Here is a 19,436-nt window from a genome sequence, read left to right as displayed (position 1 = left end):
TAAGATGCTATGTGATTTATGATAAGATGCTATGTGATTTATGGTATGATGCTATGTGATTTATGATATGATGCTACATGTTTACTAATGATGATATGTGATGATGTATGTGATATTATTGATAATATAAGATGAAGTATATGACTAATATAGGAAGAATAGTGACACTAGTTAAGAAAGTTTAAGTTGTTAGATATGATTAATGAATTATAAGATGTTTAAGTTGTTGAATGTACTATATATGATTTATATGCTTTATATTATTGTTTGAGAAATCTCACCCCTCTGCTTGGAAATGTTGCTCTTCGTGAGATTACTTGATGAAGTATATGACTAATGTAGGAAGGATAATGACACTAGTTAAGGAAGTTTAAGTTATTAGATATGATTAATGAATTATAAGATGTTTAAGTTGTTGAATGTACTTTATATGATTTATATGCTTAATATTATTGTTTGAGAAATCTCACCCCTCTGCTTGGAAATGTTGCTCTTCGTATGGGTAACTTGCAGGTAACCAGGATTAGTTGCGGTCGTGAGTGGACTCCTCACAAGTGTGTCTTAGGTGCTCTGATACGTAACGGGATGGGATTATGTCTTTACATTCTGTTCCTTACGTATTACTTTATGAATCTTTCAAGAATTGATGTTGAATTAAGTTTTATGAAATTTTATATGGAGGCCCTTGTGCCAAAGATTATTTTTATTGTTGAACTAATTTCCGCTGCGAAGTTTTGAATTACTTATGTTAAATGATTTTGAAGAATAAATTGTTATTTATTCAGTTTATGAATTTTTAAGAAGTGTAGCATTCCGTTTAAAGTTGAAAAACTCTGATTTGTTTATGAAATTTTTACGTTGGGAAAACGGGGTGTTACAGTAAGGAGCATAAACATTGACAATAACTAACCACCTGAATGTTGTTCTTCTTCTTCTTCCACTCCCCCACAAGAATCAGCGCATAATTTACATTAATCACAAAATTCAAACTAAATGACTGTGTCCCAGATTATTAAGAGCCATTCAGATCTTCCCTCCACATCTTTGATAGAAAAATCAAAATTCCATAAATAACTACATCAACCAGCTCCAAATTTCACCCCATACACTTGATGTTATAACTGATAAACTTCATTAAACACAAGCTTTTTTACTCCCATGTACCCCAAACCCAAATTAATGACTACTATTATGTTTACCTTTTGAATTGACTCTGTTCCTATTTTCCAACTCCTCCAAGTCATCATGCTTATTCCCATCAAAACTCCAAGTATCCTCCTCATCATTAATAACACCCAGGGACGCTATTCACTAATTATTTGCTTGATTAGTTGACTCTGAATTCTCCTCCCCCAATCTAACAAGATATTCGTTTGTTTCTATATAAGCCTTCATATCTTCAATTGTTTGTTTCTACGCTGCCAGACTTCCTTCCTGATTATTGCTTTTGGTCCATTCTGAATTATGAATTGGCAATAATACATTCTTAGTTTCAAAATTTTGGACCTAATTCCTTATCCACATTAGCCTCCCCAAACTCGGGAGTCGGGACTAACTACTGGACTTTCTCCCTCCACATCAGATGGCTTAATTGTTTCTTTTACATTTTTGAAACCCTCACTCGGAGCAAGATTCTAATGGAGCTGACCCCACTTCTTTTAGTAAGAGAAGCTTCATCTTCTCTCTTCTATTTCATCCATCAGATCATTTGCATGCACAGTTTGTTTTCTGAAACACCCAATTTCAGTTTAAACTTTATTTAAGTGAAATATTATCTCAATGCAGAAATAATCATGAAAATAAACTTTAGATCCCTTTAAAAGACTTCATTAAAAACTTTAGACTCTGGACGTGATTCGGCTCCGACTGAACGATTTACGGCTGACGAGCTACAAACACTCTTCAGTCTTCTAATGTGCACTTCTATACCTGGAAACGTAACCCCAAATACATAGTGAGTAAAACTCAGTAACATATAATTTAATTCAAAATAGTTTAAAACGTTTCCAACCATGTCGGTGTGCTAAACATGGAAAATCTTCTCAAAAGTTAATTATTACTTGAACTTTTCTTCCTTCTCATTAAATCTCAAAAACACAATAATTTATTTATATTCTTAAATTTAACCTCCTTGTCTAAGTCACTAAGTGTGAGTAACTTAACTACTTAAACTAACTAATATGATGTCATACAAACTATACTTCATAGTTTTAACCTCTTCTGGTAAGATTGGAGATAGATTAAACAGTGCCCTGTTTACCCTCGCTTACATGTCCCGTCATATATAGACGGAGCACTCACCTTGCAAGGGTAAATCTTAATATTCTCACTTACTACAATACACATATACTTATATGTATAATTATAGACAATATATATCTATATCGAACATTTTAACATAACATTTGGGTTATCATCTACTCCATTCACGCTATTAAACGTGTTATATAACATATATCGATAACTTTTCTCATGTCATTGAACGGTGTAAATGTAATACACATAACAATCAAGAAGATAACCTTCTTCAACCTTTAATAACCAACCATACATCACAAAACTATTATGCCATTATAACTCTTTAATAAGGAAATCAAATATACAATGATATTTGAAAGAGTATTCTCAAACCTCTGTTCTTTAGGAATGGTTATCACGATCCCTCAAAAAAAAAAAAAAGGAATGGTTATCACGACAAAAATAACTAAAACGGAGAACCATCTATTAAATCATCATTTAAATGATTTCAAACTAAAATACTCCTCTTGCAATGATTATAGAAAGTACCATGATTCACCACTTTGAATAGTTTAGAAATAGTTTCAAATCAGAATTTCATGCATTACATCTATCAATTAAAGTCATAAACGACATATGAAATGAAATCAAATAATTTTGTGGATTTTACTTGGGATATCCAGTTCACAAACAAAGACAATTCAATTGTTCCCATATCAAAACTCAAGGTAATTAATTCAGGAAAAATCATTTATTCTGAACATAAGACTAATGCAGAACTGTCATCAATAAAATGCATAAACAGACAGTCAAATAAAATCTACTAGAATTTTTCTAAATTTTATTGAAGATAGTCAACTTGCATATGGACACGATGCAATTGGTCCCATATGAATATCACATGCCAATAAATTATTAAAAATCACCAACTGAACATGTTTTTGCAGAAATTTTCAGGATTTCTAGTTCATCTATACAATTATCCTTCTTTCTATCAATATCTAAACGTGTCAAAACTTCATATTCTTAATCAAAATTAAAGTTCAAATAAGTACTGATTAATAACATTTACAAAATAATCACAACCTATCAAAATCAAATGCAAAATCACCTATGTTCATCTCACCCCACCAAACAATCAATCAAATTAACTCATGAGTTAAAACCCTAAATATCTCAATTATATTATGATACCAACAATTTATAAGCACACCCTGAAGAGGTTTTAAGAAGAGAAATTATATGTTACCTTAAAGGATTTAAGATCCATCTTTGGTTCTTCTTCAACCTCCAACATACCCAAATTGATTACTTCTTCTTCTTCATTTTTCTGTCTAACCCTAATGTTGGTGTAGGAGCTTTTCTATGGGGAAATTATGAAGTGGAAAGGCTTAAGGAGAGTATGCAATGAAATGATAGATACCCGTGCATGACCTTAATTTCTTTTTTATTTTTGGTGCAAAATGAATTTGACCCATTAGATATATTTTTAATCTAGTGAATGGTTGTGATCTCTTTGAATTGTGACCTGCTAACATTTTATTATTTAAACATATATATTGATTTTAAAAAATACAAATGAATTTAAAATCAGATTTAATAAAAGGGTGTTTTCAGTATTGTTGAAAAAATTGTGAAAATTTCAGGATCGGTTCTAGAAACATTACAATGAATTTTGAGTTTTTTGTTACAATTGATAAAACATTAAAATGATTTTTTTTATAATTTTCATTAAATCTTTAAAACTAAATTTCATTTTAATTAAATTCAATTGTACTCCCCTTTACCATGAATGAATATCTTTAATACAGTATTGTTTTTTTTTAAGTTGTACTAATAGGATTTGTGTTTGAATTCACAAAATAAAAACCGATAAAGGAAATTTCATGATTTTGTTCATCAAATTTCAGGGTGGGCATGCTTAATAATGTGCTTGGCTGATTTTAAAAATTCGGTTAAGTTTTTGTATTGTAATTAAGTTTTGGTGAAAGTGAATTTAAATTATAGGCTAACTTACATCAGAGGTCATTTAAATTATTTAATTGTAACAATTTGGTCCGTTAAGTTGTTTCCGTACCACTTAGGTCCCTTAAGTTAATAATTGTAATAAGTTGGTTGATGAGTCCAATATTCCAAAAATTGTTATTTTTCCTCCAAATTCACGAAATTGCTTGATAATATGATTCAAAAATGCATTAAACAGAATGGAAAGTGGTTATTTGAGTTAAAATATGCAAATGGCAGAATTTTGACCCAAACAGATTTTGTGGATAAAATGGAGAAATGGAATGGAAAGAAAGGGACGCCACACTTTCCAATCCAAGAAAGTGATAAGTCTATGGGATTGAGGATCACCACAAGAAAGGATTCTTGATATGATCAAAATTGGTCCAATCCAGAACCAAAGAGCAATTGCTCAAAAACACACATAGTGTAGTTTTTCACTCAAAATAGTCTTGTTTTTATTCATAATTTTCGCCCCTTATATATATGAAAGAGGTCATGTAATATCCCGCCTGTCAGTATCAGAATATTACCAGTCAATCGTGCCCGAGGATTAAATTCAAGGAAAGTAAGTATGGATAATATATATATTACGCTATGTCAGTAAAATACGGATAAAGTATCAGACTCGGATTGGACACGCTTAAGACAAGGGTATTTTGGTAATTTCACTTGAGAAGGATATTTATTTGATATGGGGCCAAAATATCTTCACAATCTTTTCACTTTCTCTCTCTAGGTTTTTGAAGTTAGAACTTGCTCTCCCTTCTCTCTATTCCCACGCCCTCTTCTTGTCTTCTCTCCACCAATCTTTTCCAAAACTTCTTCCTTTCATGATAAGCTTTAAACTTTGTTCCCTCTTGATCTCTTAAACTCAAGGAAGCTTGGCTTTTGTTTGATTTCACTTTCTCTCCTCTCAAAAATTGATTCAAGAAATTAGGGTTTGGTTGGACTTGAGTGAAGGTTATGTTGGAAGTTGAGTTTTGTACATGTTATGGACTAAGCAAGATTAAGGAAGCAATATGAAGCTTGGTTTGAGATGATTTTATCACTCTTCCTTAAACAAAGAATTTCATGAGGCTAAGGATGTTTATGCTATGGTTTCATTGTTGATTCAAGTATGGTTTCTTCATGATTAAGCAATGAGCATGATGCTTTGTATTGCAAGAAAACAACAAGATTGAAGTGGGTTGAACAAATGGAGCAAAAGGATCAAGCTAGGGTTTTGGAAGATGGAAAGTGGTGATTGATGCTTGTAAGCTTGGGGATCAATGCAAACATATTAGGTGAGTTCCTTAGATAGCTTACCACCCTTGGGTTATGTGTTTTAATTGTGTAAGGAAACTATATGAATTCTAGGGTTTAAAGTGTAAATTAGTAGCCTCTTTTCTTGCCATGCTTGCTATACTTGTATGTACTTGTTCCATGACTGTTTTTATAGGTTTCTAATGATCCTAAGGGTCATATAGCATTTGGAGATTCTTGGTTTGAGGTTTTTAAGTCAAAAATATCAATTTTTAAGTTGCTGGACTGTCACAGCTCGCCACGGCGAGTAAACTGCTCGCAAGGCGAGCTAGAAGGTCGAACAGGGGGTCCTGCTCGCCCCCAACTCGCCATGGCGAGTAAGAGCTCGCCTCCCCAGTGATTTTACTCGCCTAGGCGAGCAACACAGTGGGGAAACCCATTGTTTTGTTTGCCTCAGGTCGTTTCGGCGTTTTGCGAGCGGTTTTTCTTGTGCAGTCTTTTTAAGAGAAATAAACCCCTCAAACCAAGATCCTAATTGTTATAGTTTTAAAAGGAGTCTTTCTTATAAATGAAACAAGTATTTGGCAAGTATGGAAAAGCTTGGTAAGCGAGAGTATGATGTTTAATTCGGGTAGCAAGATATTCCTTAAGTAAGGGAATGAATGTAGAGCCTCGACATAGTTGTTGAGAACTAGCAAGATAACATGAATCACTAAGTATGTCAAGTATAGGATATGAATACATATGTAAGTAAGACGCAAATGATAATCTATTCGCACATGAGCTAGATGATTAGCTAATAAGTAAGTTGTGGATTGATAGGTTAGATCCATCCACCATGAATAAGTATGTATATGTTTAACTTATATGCACGACAAGACTCTGACTTAATAAGTGTAGGTGGCATGTCTCTTGCTATCCACATCAGGGGGATACAAGGGGTTCTCAATATGAGAACGATTCAAGCCGTAAGGGACCCGCATGTCACCGAGTAACAAGACATAGGTGCTCGTGTCTCTTGTTATCCACGCCAGGGGGATACGGGAGGTTCTCGACCTAAGGGGAACGGTTTAAGCCGCAAGGGACCCGCACGACACCGAGGGAGTCTAATGTACGTACATCGGTCATGTATGGGATTGTACTCGGGGTTACTCCACCCGGGACTATCCGTAAAATGAATCAAGATAATATTGTTTGTTCAACGCTAACATAATGATTAATGAACTTAGATGCGATTATGATATGATTATGATCACGAATGAACTTATGTATGAATATGTTATGTACAAGTACAAGCTAAGTAAAGAATGTGAGGCCGATGACGTTCTTAGGTTTCCCTAATCGTCCGGCTTAGGATTGTGTCATGAACATGTTACATGAAGACCTCGATGCGGTTACCTTATCTTGGCATAGTGGTCTTAGGTTCCCTCGGCCGTCATGACACATATGATGATAGTAAGCCTATAACAAATAAGATGAATTATGACGGTCCTAGTATGCACCACCGTCTAAGCATGCAAGTCCCCACACACGTATAATCAACCGTTAGGTTGTAAAGTAGACACGTGGTGACCGTAGGTTTCCCTTGAGGTTGCCTATAGCCTAGGATTAGGTGGAGCTCACTGAGACATTATGTCTCATCCCAATCCTATTTTGTTACAGATAAACAGGTCGGACGTCAAGTTAGTTGCCGGATGGATATCTCATCAAGTGCTCGTTCGTACACGCTGAGGAATGTATATGGATTACAAGAATGTAATTGTTATTATTTTAGACAAAAGGTGTTGTATCGTTTTATACGAACGTGTATTGATGTATAATATTCATTCGAAGTTTTTATATTGTAATTTTAATGTATCCAATACTAAAAATAACGCGCGTGCTAAACTTTCTAGATACGTTTAGTATGGGTGTTACATTTGGTATCAGAGCAGGTCGATTCAGATCGTGCCTTGGGTCATTAAGTTACAACAAGGGTAGTGGGACCATTGGGTTCCGGGTAAAAGTTCTAGTTGTCATTGTTAGTTGAGCCTGATCAACTCAATTTAACATTCGACGGTTAGAACGGATGCCTGAGAGCTGAATAGGACCCTGGAGGAACGAAGAATGTGATGAAGATGCACTGAAAGTAAGAATTCAAGATAAGTATTAGTAAGAGTTTGTCATGCCAGGAAGTGGCCGATGTACTAAGAAGTAGAAGTATAGGTCCTCCGGGAAGTAAGGTAATGTTAAGAAGGAACGTTCCAAAAGTGTTGGGGAAGATGTGGAAGATACTTCGCATACCCGTAAGTAAGAGTTTGGAAATGTCTAAGTATGATCTGAAGTTTCAGTAAGAGTTGCTGTTTGAACAGATTTATTGTACAGGAAGGAATTGTATTCCGGAACGTAAGCGCAAGGCTATAAGTTAGAAAGAAGACGACGTTGTGACTGAATTAGTAGGCTCGCAGGGATAGCGTTATGCAAATAAGCTAATGGATTTGTAAGATCAGAGTGGACAAGGTTCTAGTGTATGGAAAGTGCAATAAGCGGCAACGTAACTAGGCAAGTTACTAGTAGTAGAGGAAGATAAGGATTTAAGAGAAAGTTTATGTTGTCAGAACTAAGGCATTAATTTCCGACGTGCCAAAAAATTGTATCGATATAGGTTGATGGTTGCCGTGCACACATTGAAGAACATTTTATGATGATGGGAATGAATGATATGCATTGGATTATTTGAGAAATAAGAATTTTCATGAAAAGAATGTTTGTAGAAAGAAAAAAAATTGAGATGAAGAAACTCGCCAATAGAGAGCCTTGGGCAGAATTTAAATTGTCAATTTGCCTCTAGGATCTATCGTGACTATTGGAGAGTTGTCTTCACAATCTTTTATGTGACACAAAACTTTTTACGATAACAAGTAACAAATGCATATCACATCCTAAGGTTTCCAAAGGAAAAAGGCACGGGCAAGCATTAACGCCATCGATATGATTAAGGTAACTTTGGAGGTTAATGTGTCAAGGGTCGAGAAGGAGTTCAAATCAAGAGGTTAGGGGTTCTGGTATTTAGAATGGATGTCGCGGAATAGAAGACATGAAGTAAGAATTAAATTGGTGCGGAGCTATAAGAAATTACAAGTTTCTTGGTTTTGTGGAGTTATGAGTATCCCTCGAACCTACGTTTTGCTTAATTAACTTGCAAAGGCTCGTTAGGATGTTGAATTATAAAGTTTACAAGATTTTAGAAAGACATACGCATATGGGTGATTGAAGTTGATATTTTTGGAAATTCAAAGAGAAGTTTTGTAGGTACCGGTTGTTACGACTCGTATAGAGTAAACTAAACTCACTGGAACTAAGATTTGATAGCACGGTTGTGTTGTCAACCCGTTCTGTGAATTTAGAGTAACAACTGGGGCCTAGGTTCAGTATAGTTTTTATATACAAACAATGGGAAATCATCAACGTCAATGGCCCGTGTGCTAGTTTATGAAATTTTCTTTAAAAGAAAAACTAACGAGCAAGCAATGGTATGATTGAGCAAAACATAGCATGAGAGAATGCCAAGTTGTAATGTTAGATGCATAAGGAAGGTACGTAAGAGTGCAAGATGAGTCTACCCTGGAAAGTAGGAAGGATGAATTATGGAAATAGTAAGTATGTAATATCAAAGATGTATACTATGAATTCAGATTACCCGAGAATAAGTGTGAGTGAGGTAGGTGTATGTCAACAGGAAAGGTCATCTTGAGATTTAATCTTACAAGTCAAGGGTAGAGCAAGATAGCAGGGATGGTTGCAACATAGAAAGTTTTGAGAAGAGTTCACGAAGATATTATTGAAATGTTAGAAGGAGGGTGAAGATCACTCGTCTCAACGGGTTAGAGAACTAGTCAAAGCCAACCGGTGGGAATTAGAGTAGCGCCGCGGAAATTAATTGGTAAAGTTGTGAACGGTGACCCTGGAACATGGAACTTTGGTTGTAAGAATCTTCACGAAGAATGTTTGGGATAATAATACAGTTTTAGTGAGAAGTACTATGAGACGAACAAGGAATTCTCAATGTAGTAAGTAAGTATTGATGTTTATGCGATCAGTGAGGATTAAGGTAAAAGAATAAGAAATGTATCTTCATCTAAGCAATGACAAAGAAGACTAGAGTTACCACAGATGAAGTAGTCGGGTTATCTAATTGATGGTTTCGAATATGTAGAAGGGCATATGTTAAAATATTGGAGTAAGGTTCATGAGAATTACATGATGAAGTACGTACCCTCCTATACCAAACTTGTTAAATGATAACGATACTTGCTAGAAGAGTGACCAGTTATGATTGTAATTTTCTTAAGGTTAGGATTGGTATTAAGGAACTTGGGAACGAAATTGTTTTAAAAAGTAAAATATTAAACATTAATGAAACCGAAGAGTTGCACCGTAAGTGAGCAAGTTCACTTAAGACGCACGGACCTCAGGACCAATTTGTTATAGACAAGTTTGGGGCGAGTTGTGAAAACCTTTTTAATAAAAATTAGAGACTCGTCCTGTGGTTCTGCGGTACCATTGCAAACTCGGTTTCAAAACGAGATTTTCATTTTATTCAAGTAAATGAATCGTTCCAAGAACCTATGTACCAAAGTATAGAAATTTCTTGAAGTAAAGTACTAGATTGGGTATCGTTATTAACTAACAAGAAGCGGTATTCGGAAGTATACAATAATTATGGAGATAAAGTTTTAAAAGAAAATGGCAATGTTCGTGCGATATTAATATCATACAGGATGCACGGTTTTGTATTAAAGTGTTCAATGCATAGTAAGATGTATGCATGATAGAATGTTTCAGATGCAAGAAAGCACTGCAGGGCAAACCTGGATTCCGGTAGGACCCCAGTATAAAGGCAAATCCTGAGTGTTTAGTTAGCAAAAGGTTACTCACGTGAATGGTTATGCTAAGCAAATGAGTTATAGAATAAAGGTAACTAGTCCATACGTAGCAAAAGTGTGTTCAAACACAATGATCTAAGATAATTCTATGATTTTGAGGAAGATATTAAGATTGAGGAGATTATATTCGTTTATGCGGATTAAGAAAGAAGAATGAGTGATCTAATTTGATAAGGAAAGTATACTTCTAACTCTTGAAGTGAGTATAAACAGACTTCATGTGACTGAAGCTAAAGAAGACAGGTTTTAGTTGCGATGATTGGTAGATAGTTTCAAATTTCGAGGACGAAATTTTTTTTAAGGGGGGTAGAATGTAATATCCCGCCTGTCAGTATCAGAATATTACCAGTCAATCGTACCCGAGGATTAAATTCAAGGAAAGTAAGTATGGATAATATATATATTACGCTATGTCAGTAAAATACGGATAAAGTATCAGAGTCGGATTGGACACGCTTAAGACAAGGGTATTTTGGTAATTTCACTTGAGAAGGATATTTATTTGATTTGGGGCCAAAATATCTTCACAATCTTTTCACTTTCTCTCTCTAGGTTTTTGAAGTTAGAACTTGCTCTCCCTTCTCTCTATTCCCACGCCCTCTTCTTGTCTTCTCTCCACCAATCTTTTCTTAAACTTCTTCCTTTCATGATAAGCTTTAAACTTTGTTCCCTCTTGATCTCTTAAACTCAAGGAAGCTTGGCTTTTGTTTGATTTCACTTTCTCTCCTCTCAAAAATTGATTCAAGAAATTAGGGTTTGGTTGGACTTGAGTGAAGGTTATGTTGGAAGTTGAGTTTTGTACATGTTATGGACTAAGCAAGATTAAGGAAGCAATATGAAGCTTGGTTTGAGATGATTTTATCACTCTTCCTTAAACAAAGAATTTCATGAGGCTAAGGTATGTTTATGCTATGGTTTCATTGTTGATTCAAGTATGGTTTCTTCATGATTAAGCAATGAGCATGATGCTTTGTATTGCAAGAAAACAACAAGATTGAAGTGGGTTGAACAAATGGAGCAAAAGGATCAAGCTAGGGTTTTGGAAGATGGAAAGTGGTGATTGATGCTTGTAAGCTTGGGGATCAATGCAAACATATTAGGTGAGTTCCTTAGATAGCTTACCACCCTTGGGTTATGTGTTTTAATTGTGTAAGGAAACTATATGAATTCTAGGGTTTAAAGTGTAAATTAGTAGCCCCTTTTCTTGCCATGCTTGCTATACTTGTATGTACTTGTTCCATGACTGTTTTTATAGGTTTCTAATGATCCTAAGGGTCATATAGCATTTGGAGATTCTTGGTTTGAGGTTTTTAAGTCAAAAATATCAATTTTTAAGTTGCTGGACTGTCACAGCTCGCCACGGCGAGTAAACTGCTCGCAAGGCGAGCTAGAAGGTCGAACAGGGGGTCCTGCTCGCCCCCAACTCGCCATGGCGAGTAAGAGCTCGCCTCCCCAGTGATTCTACTCGCCTAGGCGAGCAACACAGTGGGGAAACCCATTGTTTTGTTCGCCCAGGTCGTTTCGGCGTTTTGCGAGCGGTTTTTCTTGTGCAGTCTTTTTAAGAGAAATAAACCCCTCAAACCAAGATCCTAATTGTTATAGTTTTAAAAGGAGTCTTTCTTATAAATGAAACAAGTATTTGGCAAGTATGGAAAAGCTTGGTAAGCGAGAGTATGATGTTTAATTCGGGTAGCAAGATATTCCTTAAGTAAGGGAATGAATGTAGAGCCTCGACATAGTTGTTGAGAACTAGCAAGATAACATGAATCACTAAGTATGTCAAGTATAGGATATGAATACATATGTAAGTAAGACGCGAATGATAATCTATTCGCACATGAGCTAGATGATTAACTAATAAGTAAGTTGTGGATTGATAGGTTAGATCCATCCACCATGAATAAGTATGTATATGTTTAACTTATATGCACGACAAGACTATGACTTAATAAGTGTAGGTGGCATGTCTCTTGCTATCCACATCAGGGGGATACAAGGGGTTCTCAATATGAGAACGATTCAAGCCGTAAGGGACCCGCTTGTCACCGAGTAACAAGACGTAGGTGCTCGTGTCTCTTGTTATCCACGCCAGGGGGATACGGGAGGTTCTCGACCTAAGGGGAACGGTTTAAGCCGCAAGGGACCCGCACGACACCAAGGGAGTCTGATGTACGTACATCGGTCATGTATGGGATTGTACTCGGGGTTACTCCACCCGGGACTATCCGTAAAATGAATCAAGATAATATTGTTTGTTCAACGCTAACATAATGATTAATGAACTTAGATGCGAGTATGATATGATTATGATCACGAATGAACTTATGTATGAATATGTTATGTACAAGTACAAGCTAAGTAAAGAATGTGAGGCCGATGACGTTCTTAGGTTTCCCTAATCGTCCGGCTTAGAATTGTGTCATGAACATGTTACATGAACACCTCGATGCGGTTACCTTATCTTGGCATAGTGGTCTTAGGTTCCCTCGGCCGTCATGACACATATGATGATAGTAAGCCTATAACAAATAAGATGAATTATGACGGTCCTAGTATGCACCACCGTCTAAGCATGCAAGTCCCCACACACGTATAATCAACCGTTAGGTTGTAAAGTAGACACGTGGTGACCGTAGGTTTCCCTTGAGGTTGCCTATAGCCTAGGATTAGGTGGAGCTCACTGAGACATTATGTCTCATCCCAATCCTATTTTGTTACAGATAAACAGGTCAGACGTCAAGTTAGTTGCCGGATGGATATCTCATCAAGTGCTCGTTCGTACACGCTGAGGAATGGATATGGATTACAAGAATGTAATTGTTATTATTTTAGACAAAAGGTGTTGTATCATTTTATACGAACGTGTATTGATGTATAATATTCATTCGAAATTTTTATATTGTAATTTTAATGTATCCAATACTAAAAATAACGCGCGTGCTAAACTTTCTAGATACGTTTAGTATGGGTGTTACATTTGGTATCAGAGCAGGTCGATTCAGATCGTGCCTTGGGTCATTAAGTTACAACAAGGGTAGTGGGACCATTGGGTTCCGGGTAAAAGTTCTAGTTGTCATTGTTAGTTGAGCCTGATCAACTCAATTTAACATTCGACGGTTAGAACGGATGCCTGAGAGCTGAATAGGACCCTGGAGGAACGAAGAATGTGATGAAGATGCACTGAAAGTAAGAATTCAAGATAAGTATTAGTAAGAGTTTGTCATGCCAGGAAGTGGCCGATGTACTAAGAAGTAGAAGTATAGGTCCTCCGGGAAGTAAGGTAATGTTAAGAAGGAACGTTCCAAAAGTGTTGGGGAAGATGTGGAAGATACTTCGCATACCCGTAAGTAAGAGTTTGGAAATGTCTAAGTATGATCTGAAGTTTCAGTAAGAGTTGCTGTTTGAACAGATTTATTGTACAGGAAGGAATTGTATTCCGGAACGTAAGCGCAAGGCTATAAGTTAGAAAGAAGACGACGTTGTGACTGAATTAGTAGGCTCGCAGGGATAGCGTTATGCAAATAAGCTAATGGATTTGTAAGATCAGAGTGGACAAGGTTCTAGTGTATGGAAAGTGCAATAAGCGGCAACGTAACTAGGCAAGTTACTAGTAGTAGAGGAAGATAAGGATTTAAGAGAAAGTTTATGTTGTCAGAACTAAGGCATTAATTTCCGACGTGCCAAAAAATTGTATCGATATAGGTTGATGGTTGCCGTGCACACATTGAAGAACATTTTATGATGATGGGAATGAATGATATGCATTGGATTATTTGAGAAATAAGAATTTTCATGAAAAGAATGTTTGTAGAAAGAAAAAAAATTGAGATGAAGAAACTCGCCAATAGAGAGCCTTGGGCAGAATTTAAATTGTCAATTTGCCTCTAGGATCTATCGTGACTATTGGAGAGTTGTCTTCACAATCTTTTATGTGACACAAAACTTTTTACGATAACAAGTAACAAATGCATATCACATCCTAAGGTTTCCAAAGGAAAAAGGCACGGGCAAGCATTAACGCCATCGATATGATTAAGGTAACTTTGGAGGTTAATGTGTCAAGGGTCGAGAAGGAGTTCAAATCAAGAGGTTAGGGGTTCTGGTATTTAGAATGGATGTCGCGGAATAGAAGACATGAAGTAAGAATTAAATTGGTGCGGAGCTATAAGAAATTACAAGTTTCTTGGTTTTGTGGAGTTATGAGTATCCCTCGAACCTACGTTTTGCTTAATTAACTTGCAAAGGCTCGTTAGGATGTTGAATTATAAAGTTTACAAGATTTTAGAAAGACATACGCATATGGGTGATTGAAGTTGATATTTTTGGAAATTCAAAGAGAAGTTTTGTAGGTACCGGTTGTTACGACTCGTATAGAGTAAACTAAACTCACTGGAACTAAGATTTGATAGCACGGTTGTGTTGTCAACCCGTTCTGTGAATTTAGAGTAACAACTGGGGCCTAGGTTCAGTATAGTTTTTATATACAAACAATGGGAAATCATCAACGTCAATGGCCCGTGTGCTAGTTTATGAAATTTTCTTTAAAAGAAAAACTAACGAGCAAGCAATGGTATGATTGAGCAAAACATAGCATGAGAGAATGCCAAGTTGTAATGTTAGATGCATAAGGAAGGTACGTAAGAGTGCAAGATGAGTCTACCCTGGAAAGTAGGAAGGATGAATTATGGAAATAGTAAGTATGTAATATCAAAGATGTATACTATGAATTCAGATTACCCGAGAATAAGTGTGAGTGAGGTAGGTGTATGTCAACAGGAAAGGTCATCTTGAGATTTAATCTTACAAGTCAAGGGTAGAGCAAGATAGCAGGGATGGTTGCAACATAGAAAGTTTTGAGAAGAGTTCACGAAGATATTATTGAAATGTTAGAAGGAGGGTGAAGATCACTCGTCTCAACGGGTTAGAGAACTAGTCAAAGCCAACCGGTGGGAATTAGAGTAGCGCCGCGGAAATTAATTGGTAAAGTTGTGAACGGTGACCCTGGAACATGGAACTTTGGTTGTAAGAATCTTCACGAAGAATGTTTGGGATAATAATACAGTTTTAGTGAGAAGTACTATGAGACGAACAAGGAATTCTCAATGTAGTAAGTAAGTATTGATGTTTATGCGATCAGTGAGGATTAAGGTAAAAGAATAAGAAATGTATCTTCATCTAAGCAATGACAAAGAAGACTAGAGTTACCACAGATGAAGTAGTCGGGTTATCTAATTGATGGTTTCGAATATGTAGAAGGGCATATGTTAAAATATTGGAGTAAGGTTCATGAGAATTACATGATGAAGTACGTACCCTCCTATACCAAACTTGTTAAATGATAACGATACTTGCTAGAAGAGTGACCAGTTATGATTGTAATTTTCTTAAGGTTAGGATTGGTATTAAGGAACTTGGGAACGAAATTGTTTTAAAAAGTAAAATATTAAACATTAATGAAACCGAAGAGTTGCACCGTAAGTGAGCAAGTTCACTTAAGACGCACGGACCTCAGGACCAATTTGTTATAGACAAGTTTGGGGCGAGTTGTGAAAACCTTTTTAATAAAAATTAGAGACTCGTCCTGTGGTTCTGCGGTACCATTGCAAACTCGGTTTCAAAACGAGATTTTCATTTTATTCAAGTAAATGAATCGTTCCAAGAACCTATGTACCAAAGTATAGAAATTTCTTGAAGTAAAGTACTAGATTGGGTATCGTTATTAACTAACAAGAAGCGGTATTCGGAAGTATACAATAATTATGGAGATAAAGTTTTAAAAGAAAATGGCAATGTTCGTGCGATATTAATATCATACAGGATGCATGGTTTTGTATTAAAGTGTTAAATGCATAGTAAGATGTATGCATGATAGAATGTTTCAGATGCAAGAAAGCACTGCAGGGCAAACCTGGATTCCGGTAGGACCCCAGTATAAAGGCAAATCCTGAATGTTTAGTTAGCGAAAGGTTACTCACGTGAATGGTTATGCTAAGCAGATGAGTTATAGAATAAAGGTAACTAGTCCATACGCAGCAAAAGTGTGTTCAAACACAATGATCTAAGATAATTCTATGATTTTGAGGAAGATATTAAGATTGAGGAGATTATATTCGTTTATGCGGATTAAGAAAGAAGAATGAGTGATCTAATTTGATAAGGAAAGTATACATCTAACTCTTGAAGTGAGTATAAACAGACTTCATGTGACTGAAGCTAAAGAAGACAGGTTTTAGTTGCGATGATTGGTAGATAGTTTCAAATTTCGAGGACGAAATTTTTTTTAAGGGGGGTATAATGTAATATCCCGCCTGTCAGTATCAGAATATTACCAGTCAATCGTGCCCGAGGATTAAATTCAAGGAAAGTAAGTATGGATAATATATATATTACGCTATGTCAGTAAAATACGGATAAAGTATCAGAGTCAGATTGGACACGCTTAAGACAAGGGTATTTTGGTAATTTCACTTGAGAAGGATATTTATTTGATTTGGGGCCAAAATATCTTCACAATCTTTTCACTTTCTCTCTCTAGGTTTTTGAAGTTAGAACTTGCTCTCCCTTCTCTCTATTCCCACGCCCTCTTCTTGTCTTCTCTCCATCAATCTTTTCCAAAACTTCTTCCTTTCATGATAAGCTTTAAACTTTGTTCCCTCTTGATCTCTTAAACTCAAGGAAGCTTGGCTTTTGTTTGATTTCACTTTCTCTCCTCTCAAAAATGGATTCAAGGAGTTAGGGTTTGGTTGGACTTGAGTGAAGGTTATGTTGGAAGTTGAGTTTTGTACATGTTATGGACTAAGCAAGATTAAGGAAGCAATATGAAGCTTGGTTTGAGATGATTTTATCACTCTTCCTTAAACAAAGAATTTCATGAGGCTAAGGTATGTTTATGCTATGGTTTCATTGTTGATTCAAGTATGGTTTCTTCATGATTAAGCAATGAGCATGATGCTTTGTATTGCAAGAAAACAACAAGATTGAAGTGGGTTGAACAAATGGAGCAAAAGGATCAAGCTAGGGTTTTGGAAGATGGAAAGTGGTGATTGATGCTTGTAAGCTTGGGGATCAATGCAAACATATTAGGTGAGTTCCTTAGATAGCTTACCACCCTTGGGTTATGTGTTTTAATTGTGTAAGGAAACTATATGAATTCTAGGGTTTAAAGTGTAAATTAGTAGCCCCTTTTCTTGCCATGCTTGCTATACTTGTATGTACTTGTTCCATGACTGTTTTTATAGGTTTCTAATGATCCTAAGGGTCATATAGCATTTGGAGATTCTTGGTTTGAGGTTTTTAAGTTAAAAATATCAATTTTTAAGTTGCTGGATTGTCACAGCTCGCCACGGCGAGTAAACTGCTCGCAAGGCGAGCTAGAAGGTCGAACAGGGGGTCCTGCTCGCCCCCAACTCGCCATGGCGAGTAAGAGCTCGCCTCCCCAGTGATTCTACTCGCCTAGGCGAGCAACACAGTGGGGAAACCCATTGTTTTGTTCGCCTCAAGTCGTTTCGGTGTTTTGCGAGCGGTTTTTCTTCTGCAGTCTTTTTAAGAGAAATAAACCCCTCAAACCAAGATCCTAATTGTTATAGTTTTAAAAGGAGTCTTTCTTATAAATGAAACAAGTATTTGGCAAGTATGGAAAAGCTTGGTAAGCGAGAGTATGATGTTTAATTCGGGTAGCAAGATATTCCTTAAGTAAGGGAATGAATGTAGAGCCTCGACATAGTTGTTGAGAACTAGCAAGATAACATGAATCACTAGGTATGTCAAGTATAGGATATGAATACATATGTAAGTAAGACGCGAATGATAATCTATTCGCACATGAGCTAGATGATTAGCTAATAAGTAAGTTGTGGATTGATAGGTTAGATCCATCCACCATGAATAAGTATGTATATGTTTAACTTATATGCACGACAAGACTATGACTTAATAAGTGTAGGTGGCATGTCTCTTGCTATCCACATCAGGGGGATACAAGGGGTTCTCAATATGAGAACGATTCAAGCCGTAAGGGACCCGCATGTCACCGAGTAACAAGACGTAGGTGCTCGTGTCTCTTGTTATCCACGCCAGGGGGATACGGGAGGTTCTCGACCTAAGGGGAATGGTTTAAGCCGCAAGGGACCCGCACGACACCGAGGGAGTCTGATGTACGTACATCGGTCATGTATGGGATTGTACTCGAGGTTACTCCACCCGGGACTATCCGTAAAATGAATCAAGATAATATTGTTTGTTCAACGCTAACATAATGATTAATGAACTTAGATGCGATTATGATATGATTATGATCACGAATGAACTTATGTATGAATATGTTATGTACAAGTACAAGCTAAGTAAAGAATGTGAGGCCGATGACGTTCTTAGGTTTCCCTAATCGTCCGGCTTAGGATTGTGTCATGAACATGTTACATGAAGACCTCGATGCGGTTACCTTATCTTGGCATAGTGGTCTTAGGTTCCCTCGGCCGTCATGACACATATGATGATAGTAAGCCTATAACAAATAAGATGAATTATGACGGTCCTAGTATCCACCACCGTCTAAGCATGCAAGTCCCCACACACGTATAATCAACCGTTAGGTTGTAAAGTAGACACGTGGTGACCGTAGGTTTCCCTTGAGGTTGTCTATAGCCTAGGATTAGGTGGAGCTCACTGAGACATTATGTCTCATCCCAATCCTATTTTGTTACAGATAAACAGGTCGGACGTCAAGTTAGTTGTCGGATGGATATCTCATCAAGTGCTCGTTCGTACACGCTGAGGAATGGATATGGATTACAAGAATGTAATTGTTATTATTTTAGACAAAAGGTGTTGTATCGTTTTATACGAACGTGTATTGATGTATAATATTCATTCGAAGTTTTTATATTGTAATTTTAATGTATCCAATACTAAAAATAACGCGCGTGCTAAACTTTCTAGATACGTTTAGTATGGGTGTTACAGGTCACATGCTGTAATACAAGGAATATTAAAGAAAATAACTCATGAAAACTCTAAGAATTCAGC

The 19,436-nt window shown here is 36.4% G+C and overlaps 1 long non-coding RNA gene across 1 annotated transcript; it reads right to left on the bottom strand.

Moving 5' to 3' along the window:
- Positions 1-874: 874 nt before the first annotated feature.
- LOC146946715 (uncharacterized) lies at positions 875-3,652 on the bottom strand. The gene is made up of 2 exons (XR_015026801.1): positions 3,488-3,652; positions 875-1,929 (listed from the first exon to the last, which is right to left on the bottom strand). It is a non-coding gene; the product is annotated as an uncharacterized LOC146946715 (long non-coding RNA).
- Between the last annotated feature and the right edge of the window lie 15,784 nt (positions 3,653-19,436).

Source organism: Medicago sativa, chromosome 2, assembly GCF_051527215.1.
Source record: "Medicago sativa cultivar Bolivia chromosome 2, Bolivia_mono, whole genome shotgun sequence".
Taxonomy (NCBI): Eukaryota; Viridiplantae; Streptophyta; class Magnoliopsida; order Fabales; family Fabaceae; genus Medicago; species Medicago sativa.
The sequence above is the reverse complement of the archived record's forward strand: the minus strand, read 5'-3'. Positions and strand labels throughout refer to the sequence as shown.